This window comes from Serinus canaria, chromosome 2 (genome assembly GCF_022539315.1).
Source record: "Serinus canaria isolate serCan28SL12 chromosome 2, serCan2020, whole genome shotgun sequence".
In the NCBI taxonomy this organism is placed as follows: Eukaryota; Metazoa; Chordata; class Aves; order Passeriformes; family Fringillidae; genus Serinus; species Serinus canaria.
The window spans coordinates 138795631-138819403 of NC_066315.1; the positions used below are offsets into that span (position 1 = coordinate 138795631).

The 23773-nt window shown below is 41.3% G+C and overlaps 1 protein-coding gene across 1 annotated transcript in view; it reads right to left on the reverse strand.

Annotated features, from left to right (window-relative positions):
• Positions 1-23773, reverse strand: part of SNTB1 (syntrophin beta 1) — a 112869-nt gene that overhangs the window by 16392 nt on the left and 72704 nt on the right. The gene's annotated exons all lie outside the window — the stretch shown is intronic.

Below are 23773 nucleotides of genomic sequence, written 5' to 3' on the forward strand. Positions count from 1 at the left end.
AGAGGCTGAAAAGCCTGCAGGGCACATTCATCACAAGTCAGCATGGGAAATTAATCCAGATCTACAAGTATCATACCAAGCATTGGTGCAATAGCAAATTACAAAACAAAAGCAAAAAACATGCTGCTTATGGGCAGCTAAGTGAAGGATTTATTCAAGTTTTAAAGGTTTTAGTATCTGACATACCATAAAGATAACATGAAATGCCTGTGTAAGAGTAAATTTAAATATAATTTGAGATACATTTTAGAGGCATGGTTTTAGATAATGATTAGGCCTATCTCCTTAGCCAGAATTTTGCAGAATTCTGGCACTTGCACTGCAGTTTCTTTGCTCCAGTTCCCACTCGCACATGTACAATTCAAAGTGCATCGATCTGTTGCAGACAAATAAAATCACCATCCACTCTAAAAAACTTTTCAAACTCAACCCTTTTTCAAAGTCAAATTTGTTAGATCAACTCTAGATGAACTACAGAAAAGTAAGTACTCCACAGCAAAATGAATCAGCAAATATTTTCCTGGTGTTCTGGCCCCTGCTCAAGTACCTCCAAGCAACAGGTACCCGTGTTCCCTCATGTGTCACTGGGGTCACCACTTACATTCCCAGGTGAAATTCCACCTCAATGAAGCTGTAAATGTTTATACCAGAAGCAAACTGCTGGGGGTTTTTTTGTGTCCTAGCCATACTATGCCCCTAGATCGAAGTCTTTAAGCACAAACCTGAAAAGAGAGAACATCTTCTAAGAAAATAAGTGCTGTGAAGAATAGTTTTTGCTACTCCAAACCTCTTTGCTCCTCATTTACTCACCCCATTACATGGACACACCACTTTTTCCTGTATGTACTTCTTTGGTTTACCTTTCCAAATTCAGAAAATATTTGATGTGCTGCAGGGATGAAATCTAATTTTTTTTTTAATGCCTGATAACATGATGGCTGGGCTTGGGATGACACCAGAGGAGACCTGTGTTCACAACTTGCTCAGAAACAGACTTCCCCTGCAGAGCCAGGTTAAGAGTTCTGTTCCCACACGGACACTGCAGTCTCTGCTGGGATGGCACACACAGTGGGAACAGATGGGAATGTGGGGGCAGACAAAAGGTGTGCAAGAGAAGCTGCTGAATTCCAGTAGCTACGCCAATAGCTAGCCTTGGCCATCAGCCCTTGGCTGACACAACCACGCTCCAGTGCAGGACACAGGATTCAGGGCTGGGACACGCACCCAGGACATGCCTGAGCTCTGGCTGCCTTTGGGTGCCTTTGCAGTGCCAGGCTTTGCTTTGGGACCAGATCTGTGGTGTCAAGGACTGACTGCAAGTGGTGACACAAGCTCAACACTACCTGTATGGCTGCTCCTGCTGCTTCTCTGGCCACTGCTCACAATGTACCTTAAGGAGTAACTCCCTGGCACACAGCAGTGTTTCAAAGGAGCCAGCTTGTTGTGCCTGAAGTAGTGGGGACCCTCTCTCCTCTAGTGGGTGTCACAGCTTCCAAACCTTTAAACAGTTTTCACATATAATTAGTTGCCATAAAGACAGTGGGGATCTCAGTGGAGATAAATCATTCTACCAACTGTTAGGACCTTTGCTCTTTCATCTACCAGGTCTCCTTTTCAAACGGTTTTTCTTTGAATTTTGGTTATTTATCCACTTCAGGCTGTCAGGAATGGATGAAAAAATACTTTTAATCTGTGAGGCTTACAGATAATTAAATTAGAGGCCTTGGTCTATTCTGAGAAGCTGTCTTATATTTTTGTTACCTTAAAAGGGACATTTCAATTACATTCCCTGTTTAGTAAACAAATTATAAACTGCCAGCAGACTCCACTGCAGCAAATATCCAAAATATGTCTTTTCAGAGACCACTGTGAAGTTAGCAAGTTTATGTTTACACTAAGTGGTTTGTTTAACCCCCTTTTCCAACCTCCTCCCAAATCCCAGACCCACACTATCCTCTTACACAGGAGGAGCAATCAAGAAAGAATTTTCTTGCTATTTTACCTCTTCCTTAAAATCTCTCTGTGCTGACAAGCCAGATTTGACACAGGCTGTGATATGTTTTGCTACGTATTTTTTGCCTTTTGATTGTCTTTTGATGAAGGGTTACATCCATGTTCAGAATAAATTTGATTAATTTACAGAAACCCACTTGTCAGTTCCTGAAAATAACAGCTGGGACTGAAAGGGTTTTTGCAAGATGAACAGCAGGGATGCAGAAATACATCCTGCAAACCCCAGCATATACAACAACGCTGATATTTGTGTGAGCTCATTTGATGGGAGGCAAATTGCGACACAGGAGTGGGTGTAAGTGACAGCCTAGGCAGGGGACAGCAACACCTCCCATACCACATGCAGATGAGATGTGCTTTGCTGCTAAACTTTGTAGTTTTAAACAGGAAATAATGTGCACGTTGTTTATGATTTCAAAAAAAGCTAATGAAAAGCTGCCTGGTTTTGTTTTTCTCTTTTTCTGACCTCAGCAGTGGCTCAAAGGTGGCTTGTGCTGTTATCAGATCTGGATTAAAGTCAATGCAGAGATGAAAATCCCCCAAAGGGCACAATACTGGCTCCTGTGAGCAGAGAGCAGCGAGCGAGCGATGTGCGCGGTTGGCACCAGTGCAGTTCAAGCAGCCAGAGCCACGCGGGCCTGGTGGGAGCCACAGCAGGGACCTCACAGATCCAAGCCTTGCACTGATCCAACCCCAGAGCCCAGGAATACACTGACAGCCTCAGTTACAGGCACTGCTGAGCATGGACAAGACACTCATTCTCAAGACAGGTCTGTTCAAGTCTGAACTCCTTCTCATTATCATTTAAAATGAAAGGACACAAGCCAGCGTTTGTCAAAATGAACACAAACACATCAACACTGCAATATTTCAAACAATGTCCTTACTTTCTAGACTAATGGGATTTTCAAACAGCTCTGGCTCATATCCAAAGACCTCTAAATGCAAGAAAAGTACCTAAGTGCTTTGAACTCACCCATGCAAGAATGGCAGGTGATCTGAGACCTCTCCTACAGCCAAACAGGAAGGCCTGATCCCAAATTTGCAATAGAAGTTTGTTTCAGAGTTTGGTGAAGTCAGCTGGAATTTTCCTAATAACTCTTTAGACCATGCCCTTGTGAAATAAGCCTGGAGGGTTCCATGTCTTCCACACTACAGAGAAGATGGTGCACTGGAAGAGGATGGCACTCAATATACACAAAGTGGAGCAAAGGGAATTTTGATTTGATACTCAGGAAAACCTCTTCTGTGTGTCGTGGTGGTCAGATGGGAGACTGTGAATGGCCACGCCTCAAGCTACAGCATGACTAGGCAAGGGCCTGAGCCAGCTGGTCTAGTTGGGTCTCCTTAGAGCAGGGAGGTTGAAATCCTTATAACCTATATGAAATACCAGAAAAAACTGAAGAAGTTTTTTCTTCTATGAGTGAGTCTATGAAATACCAGAAAAAAACTGAAGGAGTCCAGATTCGGATTAGAGAGTCATCATATAGATTTCCCCTGAGGTAGAGTTGGTTGTATAATTATTCTGTTCCCATACAGTTTCTCATGCATGTGTTCCATGAATGTTGTACCAATATGAATGCAGTAGTAATACAAAATAGTTATCACTCCTAAAGGGTTTGCAGGATGATTTGCCTTCAGCCTTAAATCCTCTAGAGCTGTATAAGAAGTGCATCCTTGATCCTTCTATCTTGGAGTCTAACATTCTGCATTTCCACTGCAGCAGATTAAAGATAAGAAACATAAGGGAGTTAAAATCCCAGCATCACATAAACTTTATTCACTTAACCTGAAGTAAAAATATATTACACAACAATATGGGAAAATTTTAAAATCCTGATGTGTTGTCTTGACATCCACAGAAACTGATTAACTAAATACACAGAAATCGAAATCCAGGGGACTCAAAAAGGGAAAAAATGGTAATTAATCTATTTTTGAAATCTCAACCATGACCCACAATCCTTCTGCTATGCATGAAGTTGAGATTTGAAGGTCCATAAGTAAGAGCAATTCTTCAGTGAGACAAGAGATTCTAACTTCCTGATAATGTCAGGATTTTTTCCAGGGAAAACCAAACATGCAGTATGCACAGGAGATGGCAAATGTCCCACACCATTTGTTAGGACACTGACTGCTTTTCATCTTAGTTAAGCTGACCATTGTGATTTAAGAAATATGCTGGTGCTTCCTGGGTAAAACACATTTTCTTCTATAGCAGTGACTTCAGACCATGACAGCACTGTGTGAAATTAGAATAGCAGTAATTTATGATAGCAAAGCTTTGCAAATAGCAAAGGTCCACTCCTGAAATGAGAGTGTTGAACCAAATTACTTCTGTAGAAAAACCTACACTTTGCTATCTCTTCCTGTTTTCATTTTTATTGCTTCTCAGAAATTGCCAGGGGAGAGCAGGGAAGGTAAGAGGACATTTCATTGCTCAACCTGTAAGTCACAAGGACAGGGACAGATGCAAGTTAGACACGCAGGAAGGTCAGCACAGCTCCAGTGGCCACTGAGACTCATCAGGAGATAGTGGACAGCTAAAGTTCAACTGCCCTTCGAAGACAGCTTGGCTGGGAACAAACCTGGGCTGGAAGAGGTCACATTTTTAGTACTGCTTGTAAAAGAGGCACAGGGAGGGAGGACTAAAGGGAGGGAAAGGCTTTTCTAATCAGTTATACTGATTGAACAAATGAATGGAAAGCCTGAAGAGTGGGGGTGAGCACAAAACTGCTATTTATAAGCGAGAAACTCTGTAAAAGTGGAGGCAATCACATGTCCTTACCTCCATGACCTGTCAGCAACTTGTTTTGTTTGATCTGCCAGCACCAGTGTTTCACACAGCAACCTATCTCTCTTCCAACACGCTCACAACCACACATTCAGGATAGAAGTGAAGATCCTATTAGCAGACACCTTTGAATCTGTTGTGTGTGCATGCATAACTTATTTGTGAGGTGTCCGGGCTCTTCAGACTGCATGTGGGAGTGGCTGTAAACTTGCTTTCTGCAATATGTCTCATGAACATATCACCAAAAAGCTGCTGAAGCAGCTATTTAAAGTTTAATAAATATTTAAATAAAAATCACAGAATTAAAATGTGGTAGAAACAGAGATGCGCTTTGTTTTGGGAGAGGTGAGCAGCTGTATTGTCTGCAAAATAATCACCGGACCCCAAAGCACTAAAAGATTAGTGCTAGGAGGAAAGCCTGTACTTCTTTTTAAAATGGAGCAGTCTCCTTACTCTGGTAAGCCAGGCTTGCCCTGTGAAAAACCAAGGAGGAGCACAGCACAGTTGGGTGTCTTCTGCTTCAGTCCATGGAACTATTTTGCACAACAGGATCAGCCACGGAAGGAAAGAGATTCTACTTTGTGTTGGAGGCTGTGGAAGATCTACCAACTCTCCTGTGCAAGTGCACAAGAACAGATATTGTTACTTAGTGGTGGGGGAAACAGGTATGGTCCAGGACATCAGGAACACCCACTGAACCCTGCCATGCCCTGCTGTGCGCTGGAGCTGTGCTGTGAGCAGAGTGCTCTGTTCAAGCCAAGGTGAAGCATTTTTTGAGAGAGTACCTCATCATCAGTGGGCCATAATGGTAATTGTACAAGAGCAGAATTCATGTGCAGACATGATAGTTTCAACTCACTGTCCCTGAAGGGTCTATAATTTGCAATTGAATTTGACCTCTGCTGATCAAATGGGTTCCACAATAAGATAAATGAGCAATAATACCTATTGCCTCAAAAGATACAAGCACGTCATCTTTCAATCAGTAAAAGTGTGTGGATTTCTAAATATCAGCTCAAGAACAGTTTTCAACAGCCTCCAATCAAATGTGAATGCTGGAGGTGGACTTCTGATTTGAAAGCAGTTTGGAGTTTTTAACGATGCCTGAAACATGAAAAATGCAATTTGAAATTATTACAATGTCTATTTGGTGAAGGACAGGTAATCATCAATTAAAACTACAGTGACTGAAATCTGTCCCAGGAGATGTTCTGTGCCTTTGTCTACCACACTGTCTTCCCTAATATTCAGTCTCAGAAATAATGGCCCATCATGACTGGTACCTTTTGAAGACTGACAGATTTGACTACTTTACTCAAGGGTCATAATAAATCACAAGTGCTGGAAGAAAAAATAGTAGGGGAGCAATAGAGAGAGAACAACATGTTTCGTTCTCATTGTTATTATGTTGTCTGAAGGACAATCCAGAATACTGTGTCATTTCAGTCTGTGTGTCATTGATCAATAGCCAGTAACACTGAGAGGCTGCAATGCAACTAACAACCTCGAGCAAAAGAGTGAATTCAAAAAACAGTTAAAATCTGTATGCTATACTTCATCAACTGGAATTTTGAGCATGCTGAGAAATATTTTGAAGCCTTATTAAAAAAATAAAAATCCAATTAGATTTGGATTTTTAGATTTGTATTTTAGATTTTCAGATGTCTGAAAAATTTGGTGAAAATTAGTCACAATTTGGAATCCAAATTTACTTCTTAAGATTTATCACAAAAAAAAAATTCTACCTGTCTTTTTTTCTGATCTATTTATTTACCTAGTTGTCAACTTCAAAGCCATTTGATTATCTGAAACCTTTTTCAAAAATCGTTACAAAGTCTGTACCTCCATCATCAGGACAGACCTCCACAAGCTATCTAAGAAACTCAAGCAACATACCTGCTTTTGGGGCTTTTTTGTGGGAGGGAGGGAGGGAGGGAGGGGGAGAAACCTAAACATGCACTTTTCTTTTTGATTTATCATATCCAACATTTTCTGATGGGCAGGATTAGGTTTTTTCCCAGAAATCTCTGAGCTCTCAGAGACCTCTGTTCACCAAAGAGGTATTCAGTTTGCTGCACCTTGGCAGACAGTATGGAAAGCTGGGAGAACATCCAGCAGGTCTTCCTGGTGGATCTTGGCACGAGGGGATTCCAGGGTGCCAGTAAGAAATTAACAGCTATTCCATTTAATATCCAATTCACTTTCTTTCACTACTTAATGAAGAAAAAACTGAATTTAAAATCTTTGCCCTTTCGGAGAGTTCTGCTTGATTTGCAATTTGTTTGTTTTCTAAGGAATCTGTACAGAAGACAAATGGTATCTAACCATAAGTGCCACTTTCCCCTCTGAAAAACTGAGCATGGAATTTTTCTGTCCTCCAGAAATCAATCCAAGCCAGTCACTGCTTCAGAAATATGAATGCTTAGATTCATAGAAAGAGAGCTGAAGACAGAATCATAGAACCATAGAAACAGAATTGTTTTAGTTGGAAAAGACCTCTAAGAGTATAAATTCCAACTGTTAACCCAGTTCAGGGGACTTGGTACTCAAATAACAAGGGGTCTTACCATTAAAGACTGAAACAAAGAAGGCTTTAAATACCTCAGCTGTTTCCTCATTCTTTGTTATTGTGCGTCCCCCCACCTCCAATAAGGGCTGGAGATTCTCCTTAGTATCCCTTTTTTTGCTGATGTATTTATAGGAACATTTTTTATTGTCTCTTACCACAGCAGCCAGGTTAGGTTCTACATGGGCTTTCACTCTTGTAGTTTTCTCCCTGCATAACCTCACAACATCCTTTAGTCTTCCTGAGTTCCCCATCCCATCTTCCAAAGGTCATAAACTCTCCTTTTTGTCCTGAGTTCCAGTCAAAGTTCCCCATTCAGCCAGGCTTGTCGTTATCCCCACCAGCTCATCTTTCAGCACACAAAGAGGGTCTGCTCCTGTGCCTTTAGGATTTACTTCCTGAACACTGTCCTGCCTTCCTGGACTCCTCTGCCCTTCAGGGCTGCTCCCCAAGGGATTCTCTGAACCAGTCTCTCAAACAGATGAAAGCCTGCCCTCCAATAGCTCACCTATTGGTTTTGCTGACCCCCTTCCTTATTTCTCCAAAACCTGAAAACTCTTTGTGATCACTGTGCCCTAGACAGCCTCCAGCCATCACATCATCACATCACACCAGTCCTTCTCCATTCCCAAACAACAGGTCCAGTCAGGTGCCTTCCTGAGCTGGCTGCCTCACCAGCTGTGTCACTCCAGGAACCTCCTAGATGACTTGAAAGATGAACACTGTTCAGGGGAGGACAGCCTTTGTTCCCAAGATTTGTCTAGCCTGCTCTTTAAAAACTTCCCTGACAGAAATCCTCAGCTACTCTACTGTAGTCCTAGGCCAGTTTCACCATTAGGAAATCTTTGCCCATACTGGAGCATATCCACTGTGGTCCTGGGGTTACTGTGAGTTCAGCTATCTTTACATGCTTGGGAGACTAACAGAAAACTTGAATTTGCTTTTTTAGCTAAAAGTAGTTTTAGGATGGTCTTTACTGTAACCCTGCCAAAGTAATTCCAGGAGAGCAATGGTCACAGAGGAAATGGGTAAGTGGGAATGCAGGAGAGGAAGTTCAGAGCTAGAGGATAACTGCAGTTTGTCACTGGTCTCTGATTGTCACCACTAGCTGTGTGGCACATGAAGAAACACACACATCCCTAATGATGCAAAAATAACTGGCAAGGCAGCTTTAATAGGAAACCACTGTTATCAGCTGTAGTCAGCCAAATTTCCCTTGGGGATGTCAACTGGAGCTCGAAAATCAGTCTGAGGTCTGCCTGGTATTTAAAATACATTTTTAATTCTTGCTGATACATCAAGCCTTTTTGCTATGCTGACATTCCATAGTTTCAAGCTTTTCTCTGTGGCTAGGAACATACAATAAAAACAAGAGCTCAGCTTTCATAAACCTATTTATTTCGGAAGATGCAGTTGAAGAAATATTCCTAAAGTAAAAGTATTCAAGCAATGAGGTTGCACCTGTAGTCAGGATGTGAACTGCCACCTCACAAGAGGCACGACTTTCCCAGATCTCATACTGTTTATATTACAAGACCAGGCAAGATCACAGCCCAGGCATTTACAGCAACAACTCTTGTAATTAATATACTATCTACAAAAAAAAAAAAAAAAAAAAAAAAAGGCAGCCCCCCCAAAAAATACTGAAGGTCATATGTTAACAGAAATTATGAATATTCAACAGAAGGAAGACAAATAAAGAATATTCTGCTTGGCAGTTACCTATGCTGAGCTTTAAATTAGCCACACAGGACAAATGGCTTTAGTGCTGTTCCATGTTATTTCATCTAGATTACTTTAAAATACACAATTAGGGCCATCAATCTACAGTACTAAATCCTACAAATATCAGCAAATTACATACTGTAAACTATGTAATTTTTAAAGCTAATGCTATCTGTTCTAATTGTCAGTGTTTCATAGTTTTAAAATAATTACAGCATTATACTACTTTCAGAAAATTGTGCTGAGAACTAATATCCTTCTAAAAGAAAAACTTGGGACCAATAAAGTTAATCTCCAAAGTTAGTTTAACCAGATTGCATGCTACAGGTTATCTACCTGTGGAGCCAGGATGAGAAATTAAGATTTCAGATTTAAGAAATAACCCTGGGATACATAATTTAATAAAATAAAGAACTTCCTGGTAACAGCATTAGACTTTCAGATCTCTTAACAAACGTATCACCTATCCAAAGAGAAATTATTTTTGGCACAAGAGACATGCGAGCTCACAAACCAACTGATTTGATCAATGGAAGTTTCTTTCCTGCTGTGGGCTAATAAATCACCCCAGCCAGCAAGTGCCAGCCATTTACAGTATGAGCTGGCTGAGGATAACTCGAACATCACAGAGCTGCTATAACTTCTGCAACTGCAAGAAAGTGGAAACTCCAAGAAGACAAACATGTGTGGATATTACCAAGTGACTACAACTTATTCCACCCTTGGTGTTAGAAATATACTTGCCCTAAAGGAAAATTTCACTAGGAAATTTTACCAATTATTTCTCTTGTTTTTATTCCTACAACAGAGATAAATATTTGTCTATTTGTTGAGATTTCTTTTGTAGTTTGTACTGGCCTAACTATCTCATATGTTGGTAGAAAGAATCTTAAGTAACTTAGTTGAGTAACACTGCAAAAAGAAAATTGGGAACTATGTATTTCTTTACATAGTTACATGCTAATATTCACATAACCAATTTTAGAAGTAGAGCCAATGGGATTGCACTGGCTATCATATCATCTGTTTCATACCAAAATTTCTGCATTTTTAAATACCCTGTCCTCTTTGGCTTTTTTATTTCCTTAGCCATAGGGAAAACAGCGAGGCACAATTAACTATTTGTCAGAAAACAATCTATTAATTAACACAATTCTGTGTGAATGGGCTGAAAACCACGTTCTTTGCTTGCCAGAAAGCTTCCATTTCTGACTCATGTTTGTGCTCTGAACTAAACATAGCTACAGATACACAGCTTGACACAACTGACCAAGGCAGAAAAGAACAACTGCTGCCACGGTTTTTCAGAACCAGCAGCCATTGAGATTTTCTAAAGATAGGCACAGGGTCAGGAGAGCTTCCCCTCTACATGTCCTAAAACTCTTTACTGACAGATCCTTGATTGAACTGGGCAGAGACAGATGAAATCCTAATTAAGACATTTAAATTTGTAACAGAGCTTGAAAGAGAAAAGATTTGAGGGGGGAGGAGGGAGAGTAAGTTATAGTGTTTTTTAGGCTTAACCTTAAAAATATAGGGTCTGACTTCAATTATATTTATATCCTTTCAGTTCTACTGACGTCAATGGATTTACTCCCAAATGATGCCAGATGGAAATCAGGCTAGCTATTACAACATTTTCATGCATATAACTAGTACCCCTTTAAATGCACCATTTATTCGAAAGTACATCCTGAGACAGCAGGCTTGCTCAGATAGCCCAGCCAGCATCAGAGGCAGGGGCAGGCAGTGATAGGGATGGTGAGGCTGAGCTGCAGAGTGATAGAAGGGGAAGAGAAACAGGAGATCTGGAGCAAACTTCATTTGCTGTTATCTGCATTCACATAACCTTTGCTGCTGCTGCTGAATCCTGGGCACTAAGCTGATAATGTCTGGAGCTGACACAAGGCAACATGGTGGCTATTTGCTTCCCTAGAAGAAAAGCAGTCTGAGATCTCTGTTACCTCTGAGACTGGTATTCTTATAATTCATTTTTTAGCACAAGAGCCTGTAATGCTATTGTTTCCAAAACTGTGAACCCCTTTGCAGGTCCACACAGGGCTACAGGTGTGTAACCATTATCAGTTAGTGGTTGCCTCCTTGTCACTGTTTTTCAGAATTGTTCACTCACTTGAATGTGATCCTGTAACCACAACCCATTCCTTCTGCTTGAACTTGCAAATATCCAAGCAGCTGTTTAAAGTTATTTGAAGAGGGTAGAGACTGAAGTTTTACTTGATGTATCCGGGCTAACGGAAACTGATGATGTACATGACCTTTACTGAGTGCAAACTGAGTCCAATCTGAAGGAAAGTAAGAGAGAGGAGCTAAAATTCCTCTCTTTGAAGTCTTCTTGCAGCTGTGAAGAGTTAATCTTATGTGACTTTGAAATGTTCACAGAAGCCTGGTCTTATTCTTGCCAGTAGAGAAGATTTCAATACCTTCCAAGCCACTCAACATTTTGTACACCTGCCTGTACCCAGAGCTCTCTGCAGTTTATCTATTCATCATCTGGTCCTTCCACTGTCACCTTTCTCCAGGCTCCCCTAGCTCAGAATCTTCCAAGCTCTTCCAGTGCTGTCCCACTCCTCCCTTTCCCCCAGCTCTAATTGTCTTTCTGCATGCATCCATTTGGCTTATGTTCCAGAGGAACAAAAATCACAGCAGAGACATATCAGATGTTTTGTCCCATGTCTCCTTCCTCCTCTTCTTGCATGCTCACATGGTTAGAGTTTGGAGCAGGGTCTGCTCCTGTTGGTACTAGTTCTGCTGCAATCTCACACCATGGTGTTCTAGCTTTGGCCATACCCTGGGCACTTTCATGCTAACATAATTATTAGTATTGTGTTATTATTGTTGTTAGCCACAGAACCCGAGCTGCTCTCTTTCTCATTTCAAACACTTGCAACAGAAAATGAAGAATCCAACAGCAAGTCAGCTCATCCTCAATAGCCAGCCTTCCCAAAACCCACAAAACCAGACAAAAACATCACATAAAAGGTTCTCACACTGCCCCATTTAAGCTGTGCAACCCCTTTCCAATCTGCTACTCTTTGCAACACTTCCAGCTTCTTCCATTTCTTCCAGTTGTCTTTGCCTTGTTAGCACATGCCTACAGTTTTGGACAAGCAGATTTAAACCTCTATTTTGAAAATTTACGTGAGAGACTATTACTGTATGCTGTAGCTCTGTGGTTCAGGGATCCAAAGAACATCGCAGTAATAAGGATTTCTTATGTGGAATGAATACATGTATATGTTGAAACATGAAGTTTTAACCTATTCTCAGACCTGAAGAGCCCTGCACTAATTTTCCCAGGGTGACAGAAGCCAGAGACAACACCATAAACTATTTATTTCATAATAATGTACAAGCTTTTCATTCCACTAACAAATAGGTAAGCTTCTATTCCCATAGCAGGCTTCTCCTCAAAGGGAACCTTTTAGAGCCATTTCCATAAACATCACTGGCATTTTCAGCATGAAGTACAAAAAAGCAGCTATAGCTACACTACACTTTGGCAGCAACTCTGGCCAATGACTGCAACTATTTTCAGCACAAGATCAACAAATGAATGTTTGCACAGCAGCATTTGCTCAGCAGAAATGTATAAACAAAAAAAGCTCCAAGAATAACACGATGTGTTCACACAGTTTCAGGAATCTTCACTGCAGCTAATAGTCATTAGTAATTAAAACCCAGGTGCTTCCTTCCAGCAGGGCTACTGGTACTGCAGGAACACCTGAAACTCAGGGAATCCAGAAACATCTGAGAAAACCTTTGGCAAGTCCATTTGTCTTCAATGTGCCTACATTGACAGGAGAAGGTCCAAACCCCCAGACATATATCCTTCAGACATAATTCACTTTGGCTCCAGATCCCCTTTTTGCACCCTGACTTTTGAACAGGCTCACTGTACAAGCCAGAATGCCCTTTCAGCAATGCCACAGCAATGCATGATGGGCAGCTTCTCACACCTATAGAAAACTCTGCTCTTCTATCAGGTCCTGTTTTGGACACTTCTACCCCCTTCTCACCCTGTCCCTTTTAGCTGTTTCCTATCTTGCTTCCAAAGTCCAACATGAGCACCAAAGATGGGATCTCTATGGACCTTGGGTTTTTCCATTTGATTTCACTGGATTTTCTATTTGAAGCTGTAATGGTCTTTCAGCCTTATTGATCAGTTTTCATTGCACAAAGAGGAGAACACAAAACTGTGTGTGATCTGCAGAAATCAAATTTATTCTGTCTCTATTTCTCTGTCCCTTACATGTGGTTGTTTGGAGCTTACATTAAAATTAAAATAGAAAATGTAGCTTTTGTACTAGTCTTTGAGAAACTCTTCCTTCCTTTCCTAATCCTTCAAGTGAGGAAAGCAGTCGGTACAGGGATATTGTGCATGTTGGGATTTTTGTCTATCTCTCCATAAGGATGATTAGTGAAATATTGTCTCTCCCTAGATTTACAATTGTAAAATGAGGTCAAAATCTTGTCCTTTGAGGGAAGTGCTGCTTTTGGAAATGATCAGAAACACCTTCCTTCTAAACAAGGGATGCTGGCTGTTTGCAGTAATTCAACAATCAGTCTTAAGAATTTTACTTATGAATAAAGGAGAACTTTGCTAAAGTATTGCTAAATAAGGTGTCTACTAATAAAAAAAAAAAAAAAACCTCAATGCTCCCAAATTCCTTGCAATGCCATTGTAGTCATTGGATGGTAAGCTCTGACAAGGTTAAATCTAATGTTATTCAAAGGCTGTTCCCCGAAGCAGATTCCCTTTTGGTAGCAGAATCACTGTCTTACTGTTTAAACATTCAGGCTTTCCTCTCTATTTCACACTTCATAAAGCACCTTTATGGTACTGAGGTGATTTTTTTTTTCCCAAACAGAACAGAAGGCAGTTTGTTTTTCCAGCTTTGATTAAATCCTACATCCCACAAGCAGTGAACCTGTGATAGTGCCCTACTGTTTTTACTGTCTCCCTCTATTAAGATGCCAGCACGGAATGTCTTTCCTGCAGCCCCGGCGCGTTCTGCTCCGAGCCTGCCGTCGGCGCTCGGGGTCTGAGGTTAATGTGTACACAGCACAACTCATTAGCCCTGCATCACTATCTGAGCCAAAAATCAACGTGATTGATCCAACAATATGTTTGGGCTTGAGACTCAGACTCAAATGAGGTCTCACCAAAAGCAAAGGTCAGCAACTTGGCACAGATTTCGCTGTGCACGGAGAAAGCTTTTCTTCCAAACTATTCATCAGGGAAGGTACAAATGACAACTAATATGGGACTCATTAAAAATGAGTAGAGGAAACCCCTTGGAGAGGACAAGGCTCCCTCAATATCAAATTTCTTTTCATTCTTTTTCTAAAGCTTTTATTTACGTTACAGTAAAGACAATGTGGAGCTTAAAGATAGCTGTGGGGCTTGGGGTTTAGGAGACTCGTTAGACTAATTATCGTGATGTGCACTATCAATTACTGTCCACTTAAGAAGAGAGGGTAATTCTGCAGGCAGAAATAAATCTTTGGAACTGAAGAATCTGGAGTAATGGGAATAAAAGGATTTTTTTTTATCACCAATATTTTTTTAATGTTAAAACTCCGTTGTCATAACATTTCCCATCTTAAAATAACTAAAATAAAACAGTCATTAATTTAAGAGTGGGAGAGAGAAGAGGAATGATACATGAAACCTTTTCAATTATGGATTTATTTCAAGTACAGTTCTTAAAAGGATTTCACCAATACTCAAGCATGTTTGCCACAGTCAAGCCCTGAAATCAGAACTTCAAAATATGCTATTTTACATATGGTATCAGCATATTCTTTCTTCCTCAGTAATGAAGGATGTTGAAAATATTATTGATACAACAATTAGACTGTATGAGAAATATTTCCCTGCAGTCTACAGAGTTGATGTGTTGCAATATAATTATCTAATGGCACATTTTTGTAAGGGTTCTCATGGTATTATGGAGTATAATTTTATTTTTGCAGGATTTGATATTAAGGTAAAAGGCTGGTATTAATAGTCTTAGGAATTTGTTACATAACCAGAGGTTGAGCATTAAAATTGAACTGGATTTGTAGAGTATGCACTGAGTGAATGTCTTGCCACACTAAAAATTCTAACACATGTAACTTTTCCCCGCTTCACTGTTTTTTTAAATCTCCCCTATTCTTCTAAAGGTCAATTGCTCTTTCCAACAGAGAACACAACTTCTCCTCAAGATATAGTTGGAAAATCTGTTTATTTCTCTCTGTTAACAGTTGTTTGGCAAAGCATCTTTCAAGGCATATATTGCTGCTGCTTGTACCAGCAGTGCCACTCTGCACTTCCACAACAGCCCTGCACCATCAACCAGCTCACCTGTCCTAAAAGCACCTGTGGGTGGAGATAGCACTCTCTGACTGCAGCCTGAGTGATGGGGCAATAATATGCAAAAAGAGAGGAAAAAATCCAAATGTTTCCCTCTAAATTAGGGTATTTTTACTAAGAATAGCTCTACTTTTGCCAGAAGTTTTCTCTGGGGATCAGTTGAGGGGGCCTGAGGGGAGAAGAAGGACTGCAGAGCAAAGAGGCTTTTTTATGGCCAGTTCTGCTGCTTTCTGATCTATTTATTAATGTCATTAATCAAAAAGCTGAAATAGGAGTATTGTTAGAGTATGCTAAAAAAAGCTCAAAGAAATGATGACTGGGGTGAGAGGAATTTACACTGGGCAAAACCTGAAGGTCAACGCTCCCCTAACGGGCCCCTCCATTCCCCTGAAGGTGATTTTTAACTTCAGGAGACAAAACCAGCAAATGAGAACCAGGTAACTTTGAACAGAGAAAATGCTGCTTCATGGGAACTTAATGCCTGAAAAATCCTGGATTCTCTAAGACAGACAATCCCTTTCTTTTTACACTTCTAACATGCAGCCTGTAAGCAGAAAAATGCAGAGAAATGAGCAAACAAACAAAGTGCAAGGGCACAGCTCTTGCAAAACAGTTGTTTGCCAGCACCCCCCCACTGCAGGGCTGTGTACTCAGGGTGGACCAGCCCTGGGGATGTAAGCATGTCTGCTTGTCCCCTGGAAGTGAAGTGGCATCCAGGGGCTGCAGGGTGTCCCCAGCGCTGCTCGGGACTGCGGTCAGCGGGGTCAGTGCTCAGGGCTTTCCTATTGCTCAGACTGCATTTGCCTTGCTCTTTGTTTCAGCTGAGTTTGCCCCAAACTCTTGCCTTCATGGCAGCTTCATCACCCTGAATAACCACTCCACATCCAAATGCCCAGGATGGGCTCCACACGTCCCTCAACCATTGTGCTGCTCTGGTTTCTCCCACCCTGCATCCCACAGCTGGGCAACAGGAGCTCCCCTTTCCTAACCCACCACTGCTGGCACCCTGCTTGCACCAGTGAGAGGAGGCAGAAACACACTGGGGCAGAAGCAGATCATTTGTTTTGGCACTTAAACACTTAAAACAATTAGGAGGGCCACCCTCCACTCCCCACTGACAGCAGGGCTGGATATGGGTTCAGTAGAGGTCCCTATGCAATGTGTTTTATAAAGGAGGTTCATGTTGCATTTAAATCACATTTGAATACTAAAGAGCATCACTGCCTCCAATTCGTTCACTATCTTTCTTGCAATATTTTCTGTCAGAGTCTGAGAGAAAAAAGGAACCTTCTCCCCAGCTTCTGAATAAAGGGGATCAAAGTCTTCCTTCACATCACACCTGTATCTTTGCTGGTTTTTTTTGGTTTTTTTTTTTCCAAATGAAATGTACTGCAGATATGTTCAAACAGAGTATTCAAACCTGTGCAGCCCCAAAAGGTGAGATGATCCAGCACATGCACAAGGGGAGCATGTGCTGCTTTTGGACAGATCAACAGCAACTGCCAAGGCAAAAGATGGAAAGGCCCAACAACCTGAAAATTCAGCAAAATCTAGGAAGAAAATACCTCAACTACCAAAATCTAAGAGAGCTCCTTGTCCAGCAAAATCCAACCAAGCCAAACTGCAGTTCCAGTTTGGGTTATCTAGAACAAATAGTTAAGTATTCATGCCATGGCAAACACACTCTGCAAAGAAGCCAGTGCTCAGAACAACATCAGGATGTGCTCCAGACCACACTGGGATGTGGTCCCACAGCTCCCACCCTGTTCTGTTGGAGAAACCAAGAGAAACAGCTCCCACACCTCAGGAAGGCACTGAACTCCCCATTTCCTTTCAGCATCCTCTCCCTCCTTTCAAGCTAGGGCCCGGCATTTCCCTTCTCAAACCCTACCTGGTTTGCTGACCAGACATCTGCAGAGCCCCCTGTCCCAGCAGAGCCACGTGGATCCTGCCTGGGGCTGGTGTCCCCTGCCTGTGCAGGCATAGCTGACAGAGCAGCAGCCACACCTCAGGCTCAGAATTCTTCCTGATGCAGGGAGGGAGAAGTTAATTAAACTCTGTGGAGAGGAATGATTATAAAAAGGAACTATCTCATCATTCCTGGGGTTCATAGGAACACTGATAGACATATGCTGTATTTAATGGAGAAAGCTAAGTCATCTGCAAGGACAGTCAGATCAAAGCTGAGGCAGAGGGAGAGCAGGAAGGATGTGATTACCTCTGCTGGGATCTGACCAGAACTAATCCAGCCCTCATGGGAAGGGCAAGGGGATATGCAGGGCCCAGTTCACACTGCAGCTCAACTTCTGCAAGAATAATTTAACACCTGAAAGCTACCACAGTGCTCACTCACTATTTAACTGTGCTCTCTAATTATCTGACAGAGGGGTTTTCCTTCACTACAACAACCAACTGTACTGCAGAAATACTTCTGAGACTTTTGATTTCAGGTTCTTTATGCATTTACCACCACATTCCTATAATTTTTCATTATTTGTTTATATCTATTCTTCTTTCCAGTCCCCTCGCAATGAGCACTTCACTTTATTTTATTGTTTGCTCATCTCTTACTGGCATGAGAAGAAATAGCATGTGTGTTACAGAAAAAGGCCTTTAAAACAGCACAGAATGAAAAGGCTATTTTCAGCCTGAGTTTTCCTTACTACAGCCATTTATTGAATGCAGTGAAAGCAAGGAGAGAACGAAGTCACTGCTGGTAAAAATGGCTTGTGGAGGAACCTCACTGAAGCTTGGAGAGGAAATTACTCTTCATGCTATTTCAGGTTTACGTCTTTCCTAAGAACAGGCTGATCGTTACCCCAGATAATGAAGACTGTTAATGTAATTAAGAACTCTGTTCTGCTGCTTTACAAAGCAAACAAATAAGTTCTGGAATTAATAAGCTGCAAGGTTAAGTGACACAGGGCAAAACCAGGATTCTTCATTTGGATATAAGTGCTCCACAGCAAGTCATTAGCTGATACTTAAAAGTGCAATTTCCAATTTAGGACACAGAGAAGGTTTTCCATTTGAGGTATGTGTAATCTCTAAAAGGTCAGGTCAATTCTAAGATTATGACCAGATATATATTATCGATATGAGAAATTGCATCCTTCCTTAACCACAAAAAACAGGAGAGCAGGACCAAGTTGCCTTGCTCTTCTTCCTGGATATTATAGGTGGGTAGTATTTCCAAACTTGTCTGTAAATCCCTTACAAATAAGTAAGTATTTTTAGCAAACACCCAGTTTATTTATCTAATTAAATCATTTATTTACTTGTACTGGGTTAACACACAGTATAACCCAAAGCTTGCTGTAGGCTCAGCCTAAACATGCACAGGTACTTTCCAGGCACAGAAGAGAGACCTGGGGATTAGTATAACTTGGATTTTAGTACTGAAAATGCTGCTGGTTCAGACTGTGCAGCCTGATGAGGCAGCCACCTCAGAGAAACAGGGACACACTGCCTAATGAAGCAGCAGCTTCCCAATCCCCTCCTCCTTGCCACAGGTTCTCATTACTTGTCTTGCACTGGGATTTGCCCCTGTCACAAAACCTGCAGAAAATTAATGGTGTCCCTCCAAAAGTAATGACTTTTCTACCAGAACTGCCACCACCATGATGGAAGAGCTGGGAGTGCTAAGAGGAACAGTGGCAGCTGCAACCACAGACACAGCCATGCCACATTTTTTAAAATGCTGCCTAGCAGATGCTGTGCTTCATAGGAAGGTGGTTAAAGTCAGATACAAATGAATAAAATCAGATAACTTTGGACACAATGTTAAATCATGGCAAAATGTTTTAACTTCATGGTGGGCTGGTGGATTTCTCATGCAAAGACATCCTAAGTTCACTTTTACAATTTGGAAATTATATAATTTTTTTTAAACTAAAGATTTCCATTTCTTTGAAAACTCATTTGTCTATGATGAGAATAACAACATGGCTCTGATGCTGCCTACTTATTTTGCTAACCTGTGAACATGCTTCCTAAGGAAATGGTAACATTTTCATTTCATACTGGGGAAGAAAAATAGCCTCAAATACACTCTCATGTCATCTGCCTAAATCTTGTTTGGACAGCTTGCACGTCTCACAATTTCCCTGTTATCACTAGCTCCTCTGAATTAGAGTGAGAGCAGGGAGATAAATGTAATACTGCAATATACAGCTCGATACTGAAGATCACTCTGCTGTGACATGCCTTGCACTTCAGCACTAACACAATGATATGGTTATCTAAGGTTTGAGGAGACTGAACAGCCTATAATATATTAACACACTTTTCATTTCAGAGATAGTGTCAGGAGCTGAAAAACAACTCTGGTTCACCATGCTGCTTTGGCTATTTCCCCTCAGGTCTTTTCTCCCCTCTGAAACCCACACCAGATTTGGGGAAGCAGCAACACCCTCACCCTGCACAGGCAGAACGTGAACAGGCACCAAGTGCTGGGGTTAAGATCCAGGGAGAAAAGCCCTTAAGGTCACTTTTTCTGCAGCTTCAAAAATTAACATTCTAAAAGACAACTTGCAGGAATTCCTATTTTTAAGTTTCTCAAAGGAGCTTTCAGATAATTTTAAGAAGTCCACTGCCTGTAAAACATTTGACATCCGGAAAGCAGAACGGGCTCTGGCTGCAGAAGTGCTTTTTCTTTCTTCCAAGCCTACATGAAAAGCATCACTGGCACAGTGAGGACAGAGAGAGATGCACAGCTCAGGGTTTTATTTAGTTCTGTTTTTTTTTTTCTTAACTGACCCAGCTTGATGCTGGCGCCTGGCTGCAGTTTCAGCTGCCCCTGAAGCCAGTCATGCTTTTGCTTCTGTGGCTGACTGCTGAATTGGCAAAAGCTACCTTCACAAAAGCCCTTTTGCCAGAACACCTTTTTGTGTTTGCATTAAAGAAGAAAAAATTTAGATAAAGCTTCTGCCAACAGTATTTTTCTCTATTGCAGCAAATGTTACAGAGTGATGAAATAAACCACCATTTCCTCAGTGTTTTAGCTCTTCAGTTCAGAGCAGAATTTGCTCCTCATGAAGGAACTCAGTGGTAGATGGGTAAGTGTAAGGAGAAGAGCAACCATGCCTGTTTCAGCTCCTCTGTAAGTCATGGGATGTGCATTAGTATTAAAAGGAGGGGGGAAGGAAAGCTGGGGAAGACATTTTTACAAGGATTGAAAGTGTTTCTGGAAGAGCAGAAACAATACACATTTGGAAAAGCTCCTCAATTTAGATAATATTACTAACTTCTTTATTTTTATTTGGTTGCTAAAATGTCTTTAAAGGGAACATTATAAAAAGACAAGACCTGGAAAGATTAAAACCCACATGTAACTATTCCCTCCTGCTTTGCATGGCTGTTAAATGCACAGGTCTTGCTGAAGGGAAAAGACAAATGCAGGAAACACAAAGTGATGAGGAGTTCACACACACCTCATTACAAACCAGCACTTGGTATTTCTCTTAGTTACAGAGAAGTTTTAGGAGGCTGGTGACTAATACAACTCCCTAATCCTTGGTCAGCTTTAGAAACCTTCCTCATAAGGCCAAGGTCAGGACAAGGCTACTTCCTTAATAACACAGGGAAGATGGCATCTCTAATGATTGCTTGTGGCTGTTTTTCTCCTTGCCTGTAAGAAGGCCACCGAGAACATTTGCTTTCTTAAAGTGATGCAGAGCTCTCTGTTTACCAGCAGACAGACCCTCACTGACCAGCAGGAACCTGAAGGTGCAATTGCAAAATGGAAGTTTCAGGTTGAAGACCACAAGTTTAGTAGTGCTCTCTTCAGAGGGAAGTTCAGTTAAGGTAGTAGAATCCTGTTAGCATGCAATGGCTTAGTATCTTAGATAACCTACTATTTATTTTAATGTTATCCACCTGAGGGAGGCTCCCCTAATGAATCTATTTTTGTAATGTCATGTAAGTTGAAGTTTAGAGCTAAGTTTAGAGCAGAGTCATATAAAAAATATCAAACCAGGAAATAGCTTAATTGAAGCACAGAGTAATCACAGCAAATTACAGTGAAATTTCTATGGGATTACATTTAGCATTCCCCAAACAAGCAGAAGAATTCAGCTCACAGTCTTCCCATTTTGCTGAGAATTCACTTTAAGGATTTGCTATGTAAGTAACATAATAAAAGCTGTCTCCAAAGTTACAGTCTAAGATGCTTTTGTGACCCTGTGGGAAGCTCATGCTGGAGCTGGCTCCTGGCAGGACTGGAGGCCCTGATGAGAGAGGTGCCCACCCTGGAGCAGGCAGGACCTGTTGGGGACCCACGGTGCTGCTGAGGACCACGGTGGAGCAGCTTGTGAGGAACTGCTGCCCCTGGGAAGGACTTCTCATGCTGGAGAAGTTCCTGGAGGACTGGCTCCTGTGGGAGAGACCCTACCCTGGAACAGGGGAGCAGCGTGAGGAGGAAGGAGCAGCAGAAACGAGATTTTGATGAATTCACCACAACCCCATTCTGGTCCACTTGTGCCACAGGGAGGGAAGAAAGGTAGAGAAAACCAGAAGGGAAGAAGGGAGGGGCAGGGGAAAGGGTTTTTTTTTAAGATTTGGTTTTATTTTCTCATTACCCTACTCTGGTTTGTTCGGTTATAAATTCAGTTAATTTTCCCCAAGTTGAGTCTGTTTAGCTCATGATGGTATTTGGTGAATTATACTTCCCTACCCTTATCTCAAGTCACAAGCCTTTTGTTTTCTCTCTCCTGTCCACCTGAAGAGGGGGAGTGATACACCATCTTTGGTGGGCACCTGGGATCCAGGCAGAGTCAAAGAACTACACTGGTTCACATGGGCACTTCCACAATCACTGCAAGATTTAATCTCTTCCCACTAACAAACCCAGGTTTGCTCACAAGGAGCAGCTCTGGTCTGCATGTCCCTCAGCTGCCTTGAGCACCTCCTCTGAAACAATACACAAACAGCTGGCATATACACAGCATCTGCAGGTAATCTCTTTCATCCAGGCTATACAGCCCACAGTCCACTAAGAAAATAAAGAGAATTTTACATCACATTTTGCCACATGCAGGGATTTTCTCTACTTTTCAACAGGTCTTCAACATGAGAGAAAAGTGGGAACTTTTGACATCACTCTGTTACCACTGCACAGTTCTGGATGGTTTTTAGTGAAAAAAACAACGTTGCCTTTTCACTAACAATGTCACTGCAAATCTCTCATGGCTAATTCTTGGTTAACAGCCACCATAAATGCATTGGAACATGCACAGAGCCACAGCATGACCCTAACAAAGGCAAAACAAGTTTCACCACTAAATTTAGAAAGACCTCAAAATGGTCCATATTGAGTAATACAAAATAAGATTTCAGCCCATAAGGGGAAAGAGAAAAGAAGAAATTTAAAAAAAAAAAAAGAAAGAAAAGGAGAAAGGAGAAAGGGAGAAGCATTTGAATGGGATATTGAGTATTAACTGTAAGAAGAGAAAATTCATAAACCAGGAGCCATGTGTCCACTTAAGATGATCTGTGGATATTATACTTACAAGATCTTTATGATCTCTCTAAGATCTATGTGATCCACTACAGAAAAAACATCTTTTCAGAGGAAAGCATTCTGCAACATGGAAAGCCCCTTATGTTCAGCTTTTTATAAGTATAATACTAAAACAAGATTAAAGATCCCATGGCTGTATAGTTTAATACTGCTAAAATTTATTTACCAATCTTTTAGTGTTTTAATCTCAAATTATTCCCCCAAACTTTTACATTTTCTACAGCACTAAGCCAAAGAGTTGTGCTGTTGTCCCTACTCTGCGAGCTTGGAGAGAGGGACAGGAAAAGATACAAAAACTGCCTGAAAGGCTTGGCAATCTTTATGTCACTGCAAGTGGTACAGAATGACCCATGTTTTGCTAAAAATTAATGGTGTGCCTTTTTAAAGGACTCTAGATAGAAATACTGCACCTGTGCCTGTGGGTTCCATATTTTCATCTACAAAATCCCAAAAAGAGATCAAACATACAGTATTTTTTTTTCAGTGCAGTTACAGTCAGTTTTGCACATCTGTGCTGGATGCACAGGTTGAAAGGGCAGTGTGCACACAGTGGCCACTTTTCCACACCCCCCAGCTGGAGGGGCAGAGATGCTCTGAATGGCTGCCAGGCAGCAGATGGATGGGAATTATTTCTAGGCACAATTCTAACACTGCTACCATAGCAAATCCACACTCCTCAGTTATCAGTGCCTAAAACGAATTCTGAGACTACTGATTTAAAATCAGATAATCTAATACAGATACCACCCCTGTGCATTCATGGATTGTCTTTCCACA